The following is a 22,521-nucleotide window of genomic DNA, read 5'->3' on the forward strand; positions in this document are numbered from 1 at the left end:
ATGGGATCCAGGGCCAATGGAACTTGGCAAAGCCAATGGCATGACACTAATGATCTTTTTAGCTGTCCATAATGGTGGCATTCTGACTACTACTGTAAAGAGAACATTCTTCCTACTGGTCACCAATGTAAGGTGCATTTTTTTCATTGACCCTCTCTAGAACTGTATTTACTAACGGGTTCCCCCGAGACCTGAAAATATTCATCTGTAGTAAAAAATATTCATCTGTAGAAAATATTCATCTGTAGTATTCATCTGTAGTAAAAAGGCTACCCTGATTAGATATGCCTCCGTCACCTTTTCTCTCTTTTTAATGGAAGGGTATCTTCCCCTTATACATCTCCCGTTGCCCTAGTAAAATATTCTTGGATTGATACATGCTGGCACTCGTTCCCTATCCCTTTCTCTCTCTCCAGTTCCCTGGTTTTATACATATTGATAGGCTGGCAGGCATCATACAGAGAGGACAAGGGGAAGAAAGGATAAAAGGGAAGCAGAGGCAGATGGGAGCAAAGAGAAGCACATAGGATAAGAAAAGACATAGAGGCGAGTAGGAGGAACATGGAGACTGACTTATATTAAAGCAAATAGGGTAAAAGAGAAATGAACAGTGATGTTGCCTATTGAAGCCCGTTACATATTTTCTTTAATTTGCACTAGAAAAAAACAGCTAGAATCTGAAATTTTAAACGCTGGTGACTGAACATTGAGAAGCTCATGTTTTATATATTCCCTAAGCTATAACTGACTTAAAAGTGTTCAAAGTACATAAACTGACCACAAAACATAAGTCCAATGTAGTTTCAGGAAAGCAACTCTATATATTAAAAATATAATTAAAGGCATACGATCCAATTGTTAACCATTTGCTGTTTTTTTTAACACCAAATGCCCATGGAAATTAGCCATATTTATAAAACACATTTGCAGTCATTGGTTCCCTGATCAAGTCACGATGCCCAATGATCATTCAGCATCTGGACTGGAGCCATAGGCATGTGCTAGGTGTGCCTGGGCTCACCCTGTGTGGCATAGATTCCCCCTGTTTAAACCCATGATATCTTATCAAAACTCCGTAACGGGGCTCCAAAATTTTTTATAAAAAATATAAAATTGTAAAAATATTAAAATATATATAGTAATAAAAAACTACTGACACCATCCACTGCCCTACTAACACCATTCGCTGCCCTACTGACACCCTACACTGCTCTACTGACACCGTCAGTATATACAGTATCTCACAAAAGTGAGTACACCCCTCACATTTTTGTAAATGTTTTTTTAAATATTTTCATGTGACGACACTGAAGAAATGACACTTTGCTACAATGTAAAGTAGTGAGTGTACAGCTTGTATAACAGTGTAAATTTGCTGTCCCCTCAAAATAACTCAACATAAATATACATATACATATTTTGAGCCCATATCAGGGGAGCAGTCTAGGTTGGTGATCATGGCTCCCTCCATTGATAAAGTGGAGAAGTGACATATTCACCTGGGGACAGGAAAGGTATTGCTTTATTTGCACCTTGCAGGATAACAAGGTGCAAATAAAGCAAAAGAATCTTGGAAACTGAAAATGAATGCAGCCACCACACCAAGCACTAGTATTATATTACATTTTTTGGTTTTGGGTTTAGATACCTTTTAACTCCTGTATTTCTTCTTTTTTTTTCTTCTCTAAATATCCATAAGACCCCTTTAACATGGGCCAGATCCCCCGCTGAGCTGAGCGGAGTGGCTGGATGAAAGGTCTGTGTCCCTCCGCTTATGCAGAGCGGACACATCGTCCTACTCTGCTCTATGGGCATTAGATATAAATGGGCTAGCTGTACGTTTACACCCCAAAAAAAGAAAAAAATGTAGGCGCAGATGAGTTCACACACCTTACACTCAAATAAGAAAGTCCATGTATGAGTAAAAGCATTAACAGTCCAATAATAACATTATAAAAATATAAAAGTCCACGTTATTCCATTCACCAGGGCAAGCTCTTCCAGTGAGCAGAAGCAGGCTTTGTATAGGTAAGGCAGGAGATAGAAAGGAAAAGCGCCTCAAAGTGCAGACTCTATGTAACTTTAATAAAACCAGATAATGCCAAATGGTCACTGACCTAACATAAATCAATGATGGGCTCATCAAAAAGGATGGTGGTCTGGGACGCTGAGGGGACACCAGCTGTAAAGTCGCCAGGGTCCACTGCCGCGTGGAGAGATGTACAAGGAAGCCGGCTGAGATCTTTTGCGATGTTGCTGGAATGCAGCGCGGCTCGCAACATTAGCGGGATGACACAACCAGGACTGTAGTTGAATGACGCGTTTCAGAGCATGCACCGTGCCGTCTATGCGCACTTTCATCAGGACACAATCTGTTTGCATACGACTGCCCATAGAGGAGAATAGAGAGTCCAGTTGGGTCCCCCTGAAAAACAGACAGGTGGACCTAATCGGACCTCTTGTGTGAAAGGGGCTTAAAATGTAACCCCCCCCCAATGATACCAACCAGCAACAAGACATGTTGGGTAATAACTACTAATACTACCCTTAGCAACCAATTAGAAAACCTTTATGTAAGTCAGTAGTGGAATCTGAAGCCTATACTATAAGTTGAGCTGTCAGCTGACCGATATGACTTATGATTAATGGTTCAGATTTGGTTTAAAAACAAGTTCCCAGCATGGGTACCATGTGCAGCTTTTCTCAATCTCATTTATTTGTAATATTTTGAGGTTTACATGTGCAGCCAAGTTTTTATAACCTACAAGGCAGAGACACATATGTCCATAGAAATGCATGCGTATTGTATTTATTAAAGGCACGGATAACTTGGATCGCACCCATGAATGATGCGCTCAGGAATATGCAGGGACACATGTATGTTTACAAAGACATATATATGCATATATTGAGTGGGGGAGGTGCAATAATATATGAGCCCTTTCCAGCATTGTCCCATTTATTTCAAGAGAGCTCCATCTCCGTATAATGACCTGGGGACGCTAATGGAGGCCATCATTCAGAGTGACAGCTGTGAGCCAGGCATTCTCACTCACTGGGTCAGCTCACTGCTCTCTCTCTTTCTCTACCAACAATGGAAGTCTCTTCTACTTTTCTACGTGTACTGTTTGTGCATTGCACCAATGTAACCATCTTTATTGATGCTTTGACAATGCATGAACCGCCTACTGTGAGGGATATTATAATTGTTGTAAGCAAATTATGTTCTTCAATTTGTACATATCATTTTAACATTTTAAGAACAAGTTGAGGTATAAATATGTTTACATAGTCCATTCCAGTTTGGATCAATCTAACTATGTACTGTATATACTAGGGATCGACCGATATCGGTTTTCGTTAGCGATACCGATATTTTGGCCATTGCATATCGGTATCGGCTGATATTTTCGTACATTTAAAAATTTATTTATTTTTTTTATCACTTGACAGGTACTCTTGTGGAGGGATCTGGGGGTCTAAAAGACCCCAAACCCCTCCTCTGCACTTAAAAGCATTCAAAATGCCAATATAACGGCCATGCTTGGGGGTTCTAAGTAATTTTCTAGCAAAAAAGACTGATTTTAACTTGTAAGCAGCAAGTGTCAGAAAAAGATTTAGTCTTTAACCACTTAAGCCCCGGAAGATTTTACCCCCTTCCTGACCAGGGCCTATTTTGCGATTCGGCACTGCGTGACTTTAACGGACAATTGCGCGGTCGTGCAACGTTGTACCTAAACAAATTTGACGTCCTTTTTTTCCCACAAACAGAGCTTTCTTTTGGTGGTATTTGATCACCTGTGCGATTTTTTGATCATGCGCTATAAACAAAAAAAAGAGCGTCAATTTTGCAATTTTTTAGCAATATTTTTCACATTTTTTATATGAAATTCCCCCCAAAAAAATGTAAAAATCTAAATTTTTTAACATTTTCGGCCAATTTGTTTTATGCTACATATGTTTGGTAAAAAAAAATCGCAAAAAGCGTATTTTGATTGGTTTGCGCAAAAGTTATTGCGTTTACTAACAAAGGGAAAGATTTTTGTCATTTTTGTTGTTTTTTTTTTTAACGCGTAATGGCGGCGATCTTCGATTTTTTTTGTGGTACTGCGACATTGCGACGAACAGATCGGACCCTTGACTGACATTTTTGACACTTTTGGGGTTACCAGTGACATTACTGCAGTAATCAGTGCTATACATATGCACTGTTACTGCAAAATGACACTGGTAGTGAAGGGGTTAACTTTATTTGAGAGGGAGGGGTGGTGTGTGTCCCTAGGGGCGTGCTTCTAACTGTGATTGGCTGTGGCTTGAGGTGTAGAAACAGTGATCAACGGTCCTACATAGTAGAACTGTATGATCACTGTTTCTACACAGGGGAGACTGACAGGCGGCTTGTTTACATTAGCCGCCTGCCTTTCTCCCTCTGCAGCGACGATCGCCGAGTGACCGGCGGACATCGGGTCCGCCGGTCACACGCGCGGGTGGGGGTCTGTGACCACGCGGGAGCGGGAACGCGCCTCCGGGGGCGCTCGCTCGCTCCCTAGACCCTCACAGGCTAGCGACGTAGATCTACGTCACTATGCCTGTGAGGGGCTGACTGCCGACGTTAATAGTCGTGCGGCAGTCGGCAAGTGGTTAAGAGGTTAAACTGCCCTCACTTACAGGCGAAAGTTCATTCCTTTGATCTAAAGCAGGGGTGTCAAACTCAATTTCACCACGGGCCACATCAGCATTATGGTTGCCCTCAAATGGCCAGTTATATCGGATATATTAGATGTCCAGAGCACCCCACGCCCCCTACACCCTTACATGAGATGTCAAATCCCCCCACCATCAGAAGTCAAGAGACACCCAACCTTCCTTACACCACAATGCACCCACTTACCTTGTACTGCTGCTAGGAAGAAGATGCGGGTGGATCTGGAAAGAAGAAAGTTCAGAGTCTGGAGGAGAACCAGAGGAGGGCTGGAGTCAGCTTCCAGAGTCTGCTGAATGCTGAGACCAGGGGAGGCAGAGGCAAGGTGGTGTTGCGGCTGCACAGAGAGGGGCAGGATCGGTAGGAGGTGTTCTGCCCTCCTCTCTGCTGCGGACTGCTGAGAAGAGGTGGGGGGGTGGGGGCAAAGACAAGCCTTTCTGCAGCTGCACACAGGAGTGCAGGACCTGGCAAAGGAGTTCTGTCCTCTCTGCTGCCGACTACTAAAGACAAGGTGAGGGCAGAGACAAGGGGGGTGCCGCAGCTGCAGGAAAGGCGCGAGGGCCACATGGAATGGCCTGGGGGGTCGCATTCGGCCCGCGGGCCTTGTGTTTGACACCTGTGATCTAAAGGAATGAAATGATACATTGTAAAACATTGTGTTTATAGTTATCTCTCAGCCTTAACAATGTTGATAAACATTTGTCCATTTGTCTGGGCTCTTTTTTTGACAGCTGTGAGTGAGCAGAGAACAGCTCTGTAAGAATCAAGGCCATTCTGTTTTAAGATGGTGGGTGGGGGGGGGTGAATCGAGATCATGATTTTTTAACGATTAATCGTGCAGCTCTATCTAGAGGTAATATATTTTCTAAGGAATGGGCCATCTTGACGGAGTCCGAGAGTTCTGTCGTCTCAACAGTAGTAGTAGTCACCCTAATTTCATTCTGTCTTGCGCCTTTTTATCTTATACTAATTTGGCTTGGTATACTGTGGGAGAGTTGTCTCCCGACTTATGCTTGGAGCACATCAGCAGTTTTGAGTATTGTACCTTAAGTTGGTTGCTAATTACTCAGTTTGTCCATAAAGACATGGATGAGCGAGTTTGGGGTGGAGCAGCTTGACTGGCCTGCACAGAGTCTTGACCTTAACTGGATAGAACTCCTTTGGGATGAGTTAGAGTAGCGATTGCAAGCCAGGCCTTCTATCCAACATCAGTGCCTGACCTCATAAATGCGCTTCCGAAAGAATGGTCAAACATTCCCATAGACACACTCCTAAACCTTGTGGACAGCCTTCCCAGAAGAGTTGAAGCTGTTATAGCTGCAAAGAATGGGACAACTCAATATTGAACCCTACGGACTAAGAATAGGATGTCAATAAAGTTCATGTGCGTGTAAAGGCAGGTGTCCCAATACTTTTGGTAATATACCGTAGTTAGGTTTTAAAGTGGATGAAACCCCTAACTGAGTGACCTTTAGAGGTCCATTGAAAAAGCTGCAGCACCATTATATATATATATATATATATATATATATATATATATATATATATATATATATATATATATATATATATATATATGTGTATATATATATATATATATATATATATATATATATATATATACAGGGCTCAAAATTTAAAGTCAGGAGCTACTAGCCAGGCCTTAAGAGTTACTCGCCACTTGTTGCCTCACCCAAACTCTACCCTGCTCCGCCCCTAAACATGCCCTCGCCAGAGCAACCACAGCGTTCCCCCTTTCAATGCAGAGTGACCACAGCGTGCCCCCTTTCAATGCAGAGTGACCACAGCGTGCCCCCTTTCAATGCAGAGTTACCACAGCGTGCCCCCTTTCAATGCAGAGTGCCCACAGCGTGTCCCCTTAAATGCAGAGTGACCACAGCGTGCCCCCTTTCAATGCAGAGTGCCCACAGTGTGCCCCCTTAAATGCAGAGTGACCACAGCGTGCAGAGAGACCAGCGTGCACTTACCTGATGCAGCGACGGCTTCTCCTCAATCCTCCGCGTCTCCCTCCTCCTCCTCCTCCTTGGGCAATGGCAATTGTTCGCCTTTCGGCCAATCAGGAGACGGGTCTCGGACCCGCTTCCTGATTGGCCAGGAGGAGGATCAGGAGGAGGATCCGTGTGACAATAGCGAATATTCATTCGCTATTGTCACACAATGGGTGCGCTCAGGGCGCACTGCTCTGCGCCCCGGGTCCACCCTTTTCTGAAGAAGAATGCAGGCTGCGCTTTGAACGGCAGCAGGCACTAATACATTCCCCATACAGCACAGCCCTTACTCGCCATCCTCATCATTGCTTTTGCAAAATGCGAGCAGGCGAGTGGAATTTTTGAGGGCTGTATATGTATATATATATAATATTTTGGGGGGTTTTAAATGTGTCTTTATATAATGTGTATTTTAGTAGGTGTGCGCAAAATGTATGTAGCACCACCCCCGCAGGAGCTGCTGATTATATTATTGGGTCTACACCCTGCCTAACAACCCAATCAAATTGGCTCGATCCCTCCTCAGGCACAACTGACCCAGAATAGGACTGGACTATCAAATAGATACACAGGTTGGAATACAATACTTCACTATGCAACAATACCTTGTTACCTTCTTGAATAGTAGTCCTTCTGGGTGACACAATGGAACAACGCACAAGATTGTAATTAACCAAACTTAGTTTACTATATATCAAATTGAATAGGGGAGATACAATACAATACAATACAAGTCCATAAAAGGTTATTTAAAACAGCTTTAAAAAGGTAAAAGAATACCCCCACACTCCTCCTGCATTAAGGCTAGACACAGTACCAGGTAGGTGGGCCTATCTGAGTCCCTCCCCCAGAGTTCTCTTCTTTCTTGTTGATCTTCGCTAGCAAGGTTATTGAATAGAGCTCATTTGTAATCCAGATTAGGAATAAAGATCAAGAGAGAGAAAACAACGAGCTGTTAGTTGTCACCGCAGGGTGTCTGCGTAACTGAGCAATAACTTCTGCGAGAGAGATAAGCCTCTGGCGACTCCTTTACAGACCTTATTGTTTGTCTATGAGTCTCCTGAGAGAGTATGGTGATAAACCCCGGGGTTTTATCACCTCCTGCTGCGCTACCGCTATCTGTAGATAAAACTGTCTCTTCAGCAGATAAAGTCAGTTATTGGGCATGTGCCCTCTCACCAACAGAAGTTTCTCCTTCGCGCGCTTCCACTGCGGTCTCAGTCCTTTGGCTATATGCCAGCCGCGCGGGGTCCTTCTGGCGGATGACTTCCGGTCTCGGCAAACAGCAGTATGACCTCCAGGAATGTGCCTCGTGCTTGAGATGGGACGGTTCCACGTCGTCCCTCCAGGCTAAAAGGCTCTGGCCCAATATCCAGTGTCAGTCCTTCACTCTCGCTCGCTGGTTCCTCAGAGTCCAGCGCAGAAAGGCCCCCCCTTCGCGCGCTTCTCTCTTCCTTTAAATAACCTCCCCCATAGTGCCGTGCGGTGCAGCCGTGCACCCTGGATCTTGCAAAGCAGCCTGGGAGATGTAGTTTCTTCATCTTGTGAAAAGGAAGTCACAGCCCGGGAAATTCCATGCAGCTACCACTAGAGGGAGCCTAGTTCCTGGATCTTGCAAAGCAGCCTGGGAGATGTAGTTTCTTCATCTTGTGAAAAGGAAGTCACAGCCCGGGAAATTCCATGCAGCTACCACTAGAGGGAGCCTAGTTCCTTCCCACATATCAAACAGTGTCTTTAGGCATGTTTAACCCCGCTACACACTCCCCCCACTTGAGAAACTTTGGTCCCCAAAGAGGTCAACAGTATGTACCCTAGTGCATAGGTTGGCATTATACAACAAAAACATTAACATTTTGCTGAAATAAGTCAATCTGAATACATCCAATTTTGTATTCTAATAGCAGTGCAACAGTAAAACGATAAAGTGCAATTAATAAACAAATAAGTGATTTCTACAGTGTTAATATAGTGCTGATTTCTAGTGCTTTTATATAGTGCTCCTTTAAAAAGCACATGTGCCTTTGCAATTTCTTAAACACTTACATCTTAAAGTTTGTGTTGAAAAAAAAACATCAAAAGGTGAGAAAGAAAAAAAACATATAGTGAGGTCAGAGCAACAAAATGTGCGCAAACATTAACTCACAAAGTAAACCAAATTGTGAACATCAAAAACTGTGCTTATTATAATGGCCAAACCCAATATCCTTATGTACAAACTTAAATGCAAACGTTTTCTACTTCAATACTTTGTTCTCATGATCTCTCACAGACCCCCCAAAACTTGGGTGGCTTGTACAGTTGTGCCTGGGGGTGAGCTAGGGTTGTCCCCCACCAAATCTACAGTGGAGGAACTAGGCTGGTCAGGAGATCTTTTGGAGGTAAAAACAGCTTCTTCCGAACATTCACCCAATTGATCATAGGTCAGTCTCTTAGGTGGGTGAATGACTCTCCTTTCCCTCTGTTCCCGTGGAGGCATGCTCTCAGAGGTGCTAGGATCAGGCACTTCTGAGGATTCTTCAATGTCCCCCTCCTCATGTTCCAACACAGAGGAACCTGATGGTTCAAGAGAGGTCAGTTCTTCTTCAGAGAAGGGTGCAACCTCCTCCTCAGGATCTTCATCCTCAGCTGCTTCTTCTGGAAGCATATGAAAGGGTATGAATTCAGGGGCTTCTGCCCGAAGGGCTCCTCTATCAGCCAAGTCAGATGAAGACAGGGAGGCAGGTGTGGGTTCTGGCAACTGAGATGACCACAACCAGTCGGGTACCTCCTCTTCATCTTCCAAATCTTCAGATGGAGAACTTCCCTCTCCCTCATCTGGGAGCGTCGTCTGAGATCTGGTAACTGGTCTGGACCGGCGAGAAGTCGAAGGGGCCTCTGACAAGTCTTCCACAGGGGGCATACGAACCGCTTCAGAGAGAGGCAGCAAATGGTTCCGATGCCAAGCCTTCAATGGACCCACACTTCCTTCAGGCCGAATTTGGTACACAGGAAGGTTTGGCAGTTGCTTGCAGATAACATAAGGTTGGGACTTCCAGCGGTCTGCCAACTTGTGTTTTCCCGGGACACCCAAGTTTCTCAACAAAACCCTGTCCCCTGGTTGCAGGTCATGGATCCGAACTTTTAGGTCGAAATTTTTTTTATTCCGCAGTCCACGTTGATCAGATGTGGCCTGAGCCTTGTCATAGGCCGCTTTCAGACTCTTCCGCAGTCGGTCCACATATCCTCTATGCGATGCTGAAGAGGTATGATCAGGCGAAATGCCAAAGGCCAAATCCACTGGCAACCGAGCCTCCCTTCCAAACATCAGCCGATAAGGGGAATATCCAGTAGCATCACTGACAGTGCTGTTGTAGGCATGCACAATGGCAGCTACGTGCTTGCCCCAATGCTGTTTCTTCTCTGAGCTCAAAGTCCCCAACATATCCAAAAGAGTCCTGTTAAATCGTTCAGGCTGGGCATCCCCCTGTGGATGGTAGGGAGTGGTTCTAGTCTTTTGAATGCCTAACATATCTAACAGTCTCTTGATCAGTCTGCTTTCAAAGTCCCTTCCCTGATCAGAATGGAGGCGTTGTGGTAACCCATAATGTACAAAGAACTTCTCTACAAGAACTTTGGCTACCGTTGAGGCCTTCTGATCCCTTGTTGGGAATGCTTGAGCATATCTGGTAAAATGGTCTGTTACCACAAGGACATTCCCCTGGCCACTCAGATCAGGCTCTAAGCAAAGGAAATCAATGCACACCAGCTCCATGGGTCCCTGACTTTGTAGATGGCCCATTGGGGCTGCTTGACGTGGCAGAGTCTTCCTCTGTATACACCGGACACAAGAATGACAGTATCCTTCAACTTCGGCCCTCATACAAGGCCAGTAGAACCTGTCCCTGACAAGCTGAAAGGTTCTTTCGGGCCCCAGATGGCCATGATTATCATGAAGAGCGGCCAGAACTCCCTCTCTGTATTTAGCTGGTAAGAACAGTTGCCACTTCTCCTCCAGATCTTCAGATGGACCTCTCCGGTAGGCCACTCCTTCTCTGATCTGTAACCGGGTCCACTCTCTATGTAACAGACGGGCCCCCTGAGGGGAGTCAGTTAGAAGCAACTCAGGGCTCTGGATCTCCAAGGCTTCCAAAAGAAGTTTTCCCAAAGGGTCTTCCAACTGCTCCTTCCGCAAGTCCCTTTTGGACAGCCGGGGCAAACCCTCCCCTTCAACCTGGGTCACCTGGCAGTAGCATTTGGGTACTCCGATAGCCGAAACCCCAATCTCTTCTGCTCTTGACCCTCCTCGGGATCGAAATTCAGTTCCCTGATATAGGGCACGCACCCCTTCTGGAGCCAAATGAGTCCATTCTTCCGCAGGTTCCTGTGGAACATGCAACCTTCTGGATAGGGCATCTGCATCCCTATTTCCGATTCCTGGCCGATACTTCAGGCCAAAATTGAAGCTAGAGAGGGCAGCCAACCATCGATGTCCTGTTGCATCCAGCTTGGCCGTAGTCAACAGATAGGTGAGGGGATTATTATCTGTCTTGACAATGAATTCAGCTCCGTACAGGTAGTCTTTCAATTTGTCAACCACTGCCCACTTCAAGGCCAAGAATTCAAGTTTGTGAGTAGGATAATTCCTTTCAGCAGGCAGTAGGCTTCTGCTCACATAGGCAACAGGTCGCAGATGACCCTCATGCTCCTGATAAAGTACCCCCCCCAGCCCATCTCGGCTGGCATCAACATGCAGTTCATATGGTTTTGTGGGGTCCGCATAGGCCAACACAGGGGCAGTGGTTAGGGTTTCCTTCAGCTGGACAAAGGCCCCTTCGCATTCCGGGGTCCACTGATCCTGGATGGATTCCTTAGCCTTCCGGGGGCCCATGGTGGACTTCGCCGGCTTTACCAACTCAGGGACATCATCTTCTTCATTCTTCAGGAGCTCATTTAGGGGTCGGGCAATCTGGGCGAACCCCTCCACAAACCTCCTGTAATAGGAGCAAAAGCCCAAGAATGACCGGAGTTCGGTCACATTTGTGGGTCTCGGCCAGGAAGCAACAGCATCCAGCTTGTCCGGGTCAGTGGCCACCCCTTCTTCAGACACGATATGGCCCAGGTAATGGACCGAGGACTGATAGAATTGGCACTTCTCAGGAGAAAGTTTCAGACCTTCTTCATGTAGCCTCTTCAAGACCTTTTCCAACCTCTCCTCATGTTCTTCCAAAGTTCTGCCAAACACGATAACATCATCCAAGTATACCAGTACCTCTATCAAATTCATATCTCCAACGGTCCTCTCCATCAGCCTTTGGAAGGTAGCAGGGGCCCCGGACAACCCCTGAGGCATGCGATTGAACTCAAAGAACCCCACAGGGGTGATGAAGGCTGTTTTCTCCCGATCTTCAGGGTGCATGGGGATCTGATAATACCCACTCTTTAAGTCCATCACACTGAACCACTTCGCCCCTGACAGACTCTGTAGGGCATCTTCGATTCGAGGAGTGGTATACTGGTCTGGGATGGTTCTTCTGTTCAGCGTTCGGTAGTCGATACAAAGCCTCAAAGATCCATTTTTCTTCCGGACTACCACTATCGGGGAAGCATACGGGCTCCTGGATTCTCGGATAATCCCGATCTTTTTGAGCTCTGCCAGCTGTTGACGTAGATCTTCTAAGTCACCTAAGGGGACTCGCCGGACTCTCTCCCTGAAAGGCTTGTCCTCACTCAGGCGGATCTTATGAGTGGCGCTCCTGGCACATCCCACGTCAAACTCGTCCTTAGAGAATATTTCCCTCCATCGAGCAAGTTGTGCCTTGGCCCTCTTCACCCATTCCGGTGGGAGGGCAGCGTTTCCAGAGCAAAGCTCCTCTATAACCGCTTCACCCTGTTCCTTTTCTTTGAAATCAATGGGGGCAACTGGGGTAGCCGGGTTGACTTGGCCCAGGAGCACTCTGGCCGGTACCTTCACTGGTGTAATAGAGGTGTTTCTGACACTCACTAAAACCCTTCCACGGTTTTCCTGTAACACCTTCAAAGGGATCACCTCAGGGATCACTTCTATCCCTCTCTGTCTCTCCTTTTGACCTGATTCAAAGATAATGAAGGGACCCGGCTGTTGCCATGTGAGTTTAACAGAAGCCTTAAAACAGGCCACCTCTCCTGGCTGTAAGACCTTTTCTGCTCTATCCAGCTTCCAGAGTCGTCCAACTCCTTCTGCGGGGGTCTCTTGCTCCAACACTAATCGTTGGTAGGCCTGCCGTAGCATGGGATGGATCCTTGGCGCCTGAGCATCTTGTCCCTGGACCAGTTGTATCAGAAGGCGCCTTACCAGGTCAGTGTTTGTTCCTACGATGAGAGAGCTTTTGTTGGCCCCTGGTGGACGAGGACAGACCACCGCTAAGGTGTCGAAGGTTTCCGCTTCACCAGCCACTGATGGATCAAAGGTCAACTTGATTGGCAGATACCCGTCATAGGGAAAACTTTGGGTCCCAATACCCCATATCTCCAGATCTTCTAACTTCTGCAAAGGTAGATGGGTAAGATATTTATCATAGAAGTCTCTATACAAAAGAGTCACCTGGGCCCCTGTGTCAAGGAGGGCTCTTGTGTAAATTCCTTCCACCTGAACCGAGACCACTGGGGAGGGCCCGACCAAGTTAGTTGGGAATTCTCTTGATGTAGCCTGGTTGTCTGATTCAGTTCTCTGTACCCTGGCCCTCTTCTCCTTTTTCTTCCTTGATCTGGGCCCCCGCTGAACCAGGTGTGCATTGACTCTCCTTCCCTCAGTAACCCGGAGTCTAGAACTGGGGGTGTTATATTGGGGTCTAACCCCCTGACTCGGTTTCCCTGATCCTGCACCACTCCTGGAGTCCCTTAAAACTGGCAGACACCCGGTTGACTCCTTCACCGGTGTCCTCTGAAGTTTCCCGCTGGCTCGCGAGCTTTCGTGGCAACCTTTCCTGAGCTGGGACATACCCTTCTAACATGCCCAACTCCCCCGCAGTTGAAACAAGTTAACAATCTTGCAGGCCGTGGCTCTGGATCTGTGCTGAGACTAACAGGTTCATCTGGCCTCTCCGATATACTCCCCTTGGGTAGAGTGGATACCTGACCAGTCAGGATGGACACCATTTCTATCAACTGAGACACTTGGGTCTTTAGGAGTTCAACTTGAGAGTCACCCTCTTCCACACTTATCACTCCAACCCGGGCAGTTGAGTCAAACTGCCGACTTTTCTTCTTATTGTCCAACATGACCTCTTCCTCTCTGACCATTCGAATCAGGTCGGGGTATTCTAGAATGCCGCCATCTCGACGAGTTCGTAACAGTATGGCAATGGGATCTAAAGGTTGAGCCCCTTTCAGAACCTGTCGTGCACGAGTCTCATCTATTTTCCGGGGGTCTATTCCTTTCTTTAACAGAATCTGGTGGATAATCCTATCCAGACGTTTAATGAATTCGGACAACTTCTCCCCCTCTTCTTGATAACAGTGGTCCAACTGGTAGAGAAGTTCAGCCGCGTTCTCCGTCCGACCAAACACATCTTGCAGAATGTCCAAATAATCCTGTGCAGTGCAGTTCTTCTTGCTAAGCTTTAGATTACGTACAGCCTCTAATGCAGGTCCCCTTAAACTCTCTGTGATTCTCTGCTTCTTGTGCTGTTCTGGTACCTCCCATTCCTCCAAAGCCTGAGTGGCGGTATCTAACCACTCTTCGAACCCATCTTCTGCTGAAGGCACAGGCTGTTTCCCAGAGAATGTCCGGAGCTTCCTATATCCAGTCATCAAATAGCTTGAGGAGTCCCTACTACATTTTGCCACAATCTCCCCAAGAACAGCACACAGTTCTGAGCTAAAAGTCGACAAAGGTGATGACTCAGGATGCCCTTCTTGGACACCTTTTTCTTGGCTGGATACCCCAGGGGTGGTGGATGAGGGACCCGCAATAGGAACTCCTGGATGTATCAGGAAAAGTTCTGTTTGGTCAGTAGTTTTTACACTGTTTCCGTTGAAATAATCAGGGACCCCCTTCCTCCACTCACACAGTGCATACGTGTGTGGGACAGTGGTGTCAGTTTTCATGTCAATCACCCAGAATTTCCTGTCTGTGGATAGTGCCCTCAAAACAGGGAGGAGCTTTTCTTCAGTCCAGGCTTCTCCCTTGATTTCAACCACCAGGCCATTTTCCACTATGACATTCTCTTCCTTGCACCACTCAGCAGCAGCGACAGGATCCATTTCTGCGTGGGAGGGGATTCTATGGCTGAGAGGGTTGTATTGCAGGACTGTAGAAATCCCGGACGAGCCCCCACGTGTAGCACCACCCCCGCAGGAGCTGCTGATTATATTATTGGGTCTACACCCTGCCTAACAACCCAATCAAATTGGCTCGATCCCTCCTCAGGCACAACTGACCCAGAATAGGACTGGACTATCAAATAGATACACAGGTTGGAATACAATACTTCACTATGCAACAATACCTTGTTACCTTCTTGAATAGTAGTCCTTCTGGGTGACACAATGGAACAACGCACAAGATTGTAATTAACCAAACTTAGTTTACTATATATCAAATTGAATAGGGGAGATACAATACAATACAATACAAGTCCATAAAAGGTTATTTAAAACAGCTTTAAAAAGGTAAAAGAATACCCCCACACTCCTCCTGCATTAAGGCTAGACACAGTACCAGGTAGGTGGGCCTATCTGAGTCCCTCCCCCAGAGTTCTCTTCTTTCTTGTTGATCTTCGCTAGCAAGGTTATTGAATAGAGCTCATTTGTAATCCAGATTAGGAATAAAGATCAAGAGAGAGAAAACAACGAGCGGTTAGTTGTCACCGCAGGGTGTCTGCGTAACTGAGCAATAACTTCTGCGAGAGAGATAAGCCTCTGGCGACTCCTTTACAGACCTTATTGTTTGTCTATGAGTCTCCTGAGAGAGTATGGTGATAAACCCCGGGGTTTTATCACCTCCTGCTGCGCTACCGCTATCTGTAGATAAAACTGTCTCTTCAGCAGATAAAGTCAGTTATTGGGCATGTGCCCTCTCACCAACAGAAGTTTCTCCTTCGCGCGCTTCCACTGCGGTCTCAGTCCTTTGGCTATATGCCAGCCGCGCGGGGTCCTTCTGGCGGATGACTTCCGGTCTCGGCAAACAGCAGTATGACCTCCAGGAATGTGCCTCGTGCTTGAGATGGGACGGTTCCACGTCGTCCCTCCAGGCTAAAAGGCTCTGGCCCAATATCCAGTGTCAGTCCTTCACTCTCGCTCGCTGGTTCCTCAGAGTCCAGCGCAGAAAGGCCCCCCCTTCGCGCGCTTCTCTCTTCCTTTAAATAACCTCCCCCATAGTGCCGTGCGGTGCAGCCGTGCACCCTGGATCTTGCAAAGCAGCCTGGGAGATGTAGTTTCTTCATCTTGTGAAAAGGAAGTCACAGCCCGGGAAATTCCATGCAGCTACCACTAGAGGGAGCCTAGTTCCTGGATCTTGCAAAGCAGCCTGGGAGATGTAGTTTCTTCATCTTGTGAAAAGGAAGTCACAGCCCGGGAAATTCCATGCAGCTACCACTAGAGGGAGCCTAGTTCCTTCCCACATATCAAACAGTGTCTTTAGGCATGTTTAACCCCGCTACATGTAAAAGAAAAAAAAAAAATCGAAAAAGGTCCCAGCACCGAAAGGGTTAATATAGACGTAGGAGAGGCAAGCTGCCAAATCTAAACAAGCACCTATGTAAGTATAATTAACATCACAACCAACGTTACACGGCACTAAACAACATATGCAAATAGGAGCATAAAACTGCAAGAGCACACAAATCATCGAAAATCACAGCGAAGATCTAACGCTGAATTCTTCATCGAGCCCCCAGGGTTTGCGGTTTCCCAGTTCAAACAAATCCAAAATATTTCTTCTTGCATTAAGAGCGCTGATGCTTTTACATCTTCCGGAGCATTATACAGAAACAGTGCAGAAAGAGAACCTTGTAGCGCTCCCCCTAGCCCACATTTGTAACAATGAAAGAGGCCCAGAGGGCATTTGCCCCCTTCCCACATTACCGGAACACCTCCGCAATGCAGTTGTTTAAATTAAAGGGGAAACTATAAAGAATTGAGGTTGGTTTTCTCCCATTTTTTTCCCAACAGCTGCATCTGCTTTACCACTATCTAAATACAATATTTAATGCATGACTCTATGGGAGAAAAACAAGACAGCTTGCTTTGAAGCTCCCCTTGTCTGATTGAAACGAATGCTCAGCCATTTCTTTTTTTTTTTTTTTTTAGTTTTGAATGGAGTGAAGGGGCTATGCAGGGCTCTGTTAGAGATTTCTCTCACCAGGGATGTTCTGGGGGTGGATGCTTCCATCTTTGCCGCCATTCCCTACCATTGTTCTTATCCTCCGTCTTTCTAAATATGAGTGATTTATGCGCCTTTACATGCATTTTTTACACTGGATTTTTCTGCCAACACCAGCCTGCACACCATACCCCCCCGGTCGCCGGCTCATGTGTAGGGCAGGCAGCAGCGGCGGGCGGCTTCTCCTCAGTCTCCTGTGTCTCCTCCCTCCTCCTCCTTCTTGGCCAATGCCATGGCTTCTCCTTTCGGCCAATCGGGAAATGGGTCTCAGGGCCTGCTTCCTGATTGGCCAGGAGGAGGATCCGTGTGACAATAGCAAATATTCATTCGCTATTGTCACACAACTGGGTGGGCTCAGGGCGCAGTGCTCTGCACCCTGAGCCCACCCTTTTTTGAAGCGTATTAGAGCCTCTGGCTCTAATCACGTGCTTCAAAAAAAAAAAAAAAACCCATTGGAATCCATGCGTTCGGTGCCCTGCATGTAGATTCGGGGGCCGGACGCATGGATAGGGGGGGCGGCGCCCCTGCGCCCCAAATGGACAGGCTGCCACTGATCAAAAGGAAGCTTTCGTGTGCCGACTTTTCTTGTTACTTGGATTCAACTTCTGTGTCTTATAGAAGAGTTAAGCTGCCTGTGGATGGTGCCAAGTCAGCAGGTGACCATGCTGTCCAGACAGACTGGGTCCAAGGAGGTATGTTAATGCACAAAGCAGCATTTGAAACAGAAGACTCTTTTGGGTGTTTTAGGTGTGTATCCCCTTTGTCCTAAACAGGGGCTACTATGTGATTGTAGTTGTTGGATGGGCTGTAGTTGGCTCAGACTCTTTAGTTTTTCACTGAGTTTATTCCTAAGTTTAAAGAGGAGCTCCAGGCTCCCAAAAAAAAAATAAAAATAAATAAAAAGTAAAAGTCAGCAGCTACAAATATTACAGCTGCTGACTTTAATATAAGGACACTTACCTATCCAGGAATCCAATTCTTCAATTGGCTTTTGGTGCAGGCGCTGGCATAGCAAGTAATGGAAACAGAAATTGAAGTCTTGCGGCTTCATAGCAAGTGTCCTACTGCGCATGAGTGAGCCGTAGTGCGCCCTGTGAATGGTCCTGTAGTGTTCTGGGACCTGTGATGTGTCCCAGAAGGCTGCGGGGGAAGGAGGAAGGCTGAACTTCCTGCTCAGATCGTCACAGCAATCTGAACTGGAAGTGGGAGGAGGCACCTGTCAAAACCAGGTGCCCGCCAAACCCCCCCCCCCCCAAAAAAAAAAAATAAAAGTACCAAATATGACATTGGAGGGTGCAAACCAGCAAAGCTTCTCCTTTTGGGTGGGGCTTTGCTTTAAGTTGGCTTTGAATGACTTACTGTCACTAGTTACTGTCACTGGTATCACTCTTCATAGTAGATTTCACAAAGTAAGTTATACATTTTTGTATTTTTTTCAGCCAATCCAGTAGGAGGTTTATGCCACTGATGCATTCTGGGGGAGGCTTTCAAAATTTGGGACAGGCCCTGTGTTCTCTCTTTTTTCATGATTTGAGGACTAGGGAGGTGCTAGTGGATGGAGCTTTGCTGTTGAGCCCAATAGCCAGTTTGGGGCCAAATGTGTGCTGAAGTGGTCCTGAAGCTGCCCTGCCTGGTCTGGAGGAAGCTGTGCCAAGGAGGAGCCCAAGGGGAGCCTCCTGGCTGGAGAGAGCCAGGAAGAAGGGAAGAGGGCCTGAGGACTCACTTGGAGGACGCTCTGAAATTTGGGAACGTGCTTACAGTGTTGCCGGGTCAGCTTAAAGGTTCTGGCACTATAAAGCTGGACACTAATCTGGATCTGGAGTCTATAAGTGATCTGCTATGTCAGGGTTTCTCAACCAGGGTTCTGTGGAACCCAAGGGTTCCTCCTGAGGTTGCTAGGGGTTCCTTGAGCAATGGGCAATTTCCGCCTCTCAGATAAGTTCCCAATGACACCATTGTTCCTTTTAGCTATCTGTAAGGGGGTAATTCTTCCCAAGGATTGACAAGAGTTAGGAGCATTCTTCCCACTGACTGTCACACTAATGTGTCATGAGTTGTAGATTTTTAATTTTTAATTTTTAGCAGTGGTTCCCCAAGACCAGAAATTTATTTCAAGGGTTCCTCTGTGTTGAAAAGGTTGAGAAAGGCTATGCGACGGTATCTGGGACCCCTAACCCTCATCTACTTAACTTTTCTGAAATAAAGCTTTAAAAAGACAAAAAGAGACTGGCGTCCAATATCCTTTCTCGGTCCCCCTATTTTAGTCATGGACAGCCCTGGGGGTGAAATTCTAGCCCACCCCTGGCCTCTGGAGGTGCTCTCCTGCCTTTGGGGTGTAAGGTCTGTAGCACTACTCCCAAGGGAGCTGCTCGTTTACGGGTTCCCTGGGTTACCATTAGCAACAACAGAACATTCTGGCATTTTCCCAAGTGTTTTACCTCAGACAAGAATCAGTCCAGTATCTTTGGTTTTTATGTTTTATTTGGAACTTGGATAGGAGAAGGGATGAGTGGGATTTTCCAACTGAATGAAACTATGCACAATAGGCAGGGATGACTTGAATAAATGCTGGTTAACGCTGAGTAATGCTGAAATTGAGCTAGTCACAGCTAGGCCGCTGCTTCACTTTGCCCTTGGCTGTGAAAGGTTTTGCTTAAGCTTCCTGAGGTAAACTCTATCCTGAGGTAAGCTGTTCTCTGAGGTAGACTGTACTGCTGAACAACTTCAGGGCCCTTCCTGGCACCCTCTTTATCCCTATCTTTAGGGTTTAACTACTTGGCACCCCCTTTACTGTAACACTCTGAGTGAGCTGTCTCCTTGATCCCCTGACTTCTCTGGTCCCCTCTCTTAGGCAGACCCTTAGGCAGATCCCTCGGTACTCGCGATACTGTTTTTCCTTTTTTTAAGTCCTCTGCCCAACAGCTCCATTGGTCAGCACACTGGGCACTCCACTGGGCAGCCCAGCTCCACTCCTGGTCCCTAGGCCGACCGCCTGGACCACCTTCCTCACTCTGCAGGAGGAGAGACAGCTGTCCACCTCCTCCTGGGACTTTGCTCCCGCCAAAGACGCCCTGTCACATCCCCGGGATGAATTGCAGCAATGCCCGCCCGATGGGACAGTCATAATCCCTGGTGTGCTATTGGTTAGGTTTCCTCCACTGTCCAACAAGCTCCCTTATTGGATACAGTGGGGAGACTCCCTAAGACCCAATGAATCACACCTGAGAACATGTGACAGGCCAAACTGACAGATCAGGCTCTCCTGATAAGCAGAAAGAGCCACTCTATGCATTTGCCTAGCACCTACCTAGGAGGGTGCTACAGGTGTATGGAGTTGACGTGTTCGTATTGACTTGTGCGTTGGTCAAGGCCCCCAAAATTCTGCAGGCAGAATTTTTTTGAAAAATGCATTGCAGCAAAACACTCCAATGTAACCAGGTCCTTACAAAAGGTATTCCTTTGTGGCAATGCTTGTGCAGAGAAATGTAGAAAAAAATGAGCCCTAGTGTTCTGATCACTCCCACGTGCACTATTTGGAACCTTCTGGGACTTTTGGACTTTTATATTTTATATACATTTTATACATATTTTATATGTTTATATGTATTTATTTACTTTGAAATTGCGCTGCACTTTTATTTGATGATCTAGTGTTCTGATGAATCAGGCGAATTCTGATTGGTTGTGGTTATATACGCAAACGACTAGACTGTCTTGGAAGTCCAGGAGTGTCAGAATTTTATTCTTCAGCTAGAGAATTTTCACATTTTTAGCTTAATCGTAACCAAAAAATGGTTGAAAGTGGAAGCGACAGGAGAACTAGAGGCGCGTTTTGGGAACTTCGGGTTTTTGCAGCATCTGAGGCACTGGGAGTTTAAATTAAATGATAATGTGGAAAAGGATACTGAGAAAAAGAAGATCAGCAAGTGAGGAACGAGGGAGGTAGAAATGCCGTTCACAAGCATTCATTACTGACAGGAGAGGAGATAATCTACAGAGTATAAGGCCAGGAGCAAAAGAAGAAATGTAGAAAGTATAAAACAGGCCCGGGGTTTATTTTAAAAGGTGTGATATGGTTGTTTAGTGTTCCGTTTATTTATATATATTTTACCATTTACCATTCCTGAATTTAAAGGAAAATTTTATGTACATTTTTTCCTTTGTGCAGGGCTTCAAAAAAATGTTTTAAATCTTTCTTAATGAGGCCAACAGGAAATATTGCATATACGTAACTATTTAACCAGTCAAGGACCGCCCGCCGGCAGGCCGCCCCTCCTGCGCGAACCGACGTAGGTATACGTCGGTCTCGCGCCTGCAGCAAGGGGGTGAGCGCGCGCCGCGAGCGGCGTGCTCCCACCCCCACTCGGCAGCGGGGACTCCGATTCACGGGGCAGACGGCTCCAATTGCCGCCTGACACTCGCGGTCGCTCCCCGCTGAGAGAGAAGGACAGTCAGCTGTTGTAAACACAGCTGACCGTTCTTCTTTCTGGAATGATCACAGAGCCCATGTGATCCTGGATCACATGTCTCTGTGATCATTTCACTAGCCCCGCTCCCTTACAGTTAGAATCACTCCCCTAGGCTCACATTTAACCCCTTGATCACCCACAGTGTTAACCACTTCCCTGCCAGTGTCATTGTTACAGTAACAGTGCATATTTTTAGCACTGATTACTGTAGTAATGTCACTGGTCCCCCCAAAAGTGTCCAAAATGTCAGTTAGGGGTCCGATCTGTCCGACGCAATGTTGCAGTCCCGCTAAAAATCGCAGATCGCCACCATTAATAGTAATAAAAAAAACAATAAAAATTACATAAATCTTTCCTGTAGTTTGTAGACGCGATAACTTTTGCGCTAACCAATCAAAATGCACTTATTGCGTTTTTTTTTTTTTTACCAAAAATATGAAGCAGAAAACTAATTAGCCTAAAATGGTAAAAAAATGTAATTTTTACATTTTTTTGGGGGGAATGTTATATAGCAGAATGTGAAACATATATATATATATATATATATATATATATATATATATATATATATATATATATATATATATATATATATATATATTTTTTTTTTTTTTTTGAGAATTGTTTTGTTTATAGCGCAAAAAATAAAAATCTAAAAATCGCACAGGTGATCAAATACCACCAAATGAAATTTTACAAATATTCCCAGGCTGAGCCTTTTTTAAATCAATGAATAATAAATGAATGAATTTAATATTTTTGGAATCAGCATTATTTGTTTCAAAACAAAAGATAAAAACTTTAGTAAAAGCTCCCTCCCTACAAAAAGATCTGCATCAGAGCCCTACTACATCAGAGTCCACCTTAGGGGCCCTCCCTTACAATAGGGGTCTCCATTATATTCCCAATTTACATCAGGGTCCCCATCAGACTCCTATTTTACATCAGGGTCCACATCGCATCCCCCCCTCATTAGGGTCCCCATTACATTCCCACCCTTAC

General features: G+C 46.0%; 1 protein-coding gene across 2 annotated transcripts in view; it reads left to right on the top strand.

The window, feature by feature from the left end:
* Nucleotides 1-22,521, top strand: part of GRIK5 (glutamate ionotropic receptor kainate type subunit 5) — a 565,130-nt gene that overhangs the window by 167,739 nt on the left and 374,870 nt on the right. The gene's annotated exons all lie outside the window — the stretch shown is intronic.

Source organism: Pelophylax lessonae, assembly GCF_965119305.1.
Source record: "Pelophylax lessonae genome assembly, chromosome: 12".
NCBI lineage: Eukaryota > Metazoa > Chordata > Amphibia > Anura > Ranidae > Pelophylax > Pelophylax lessonae.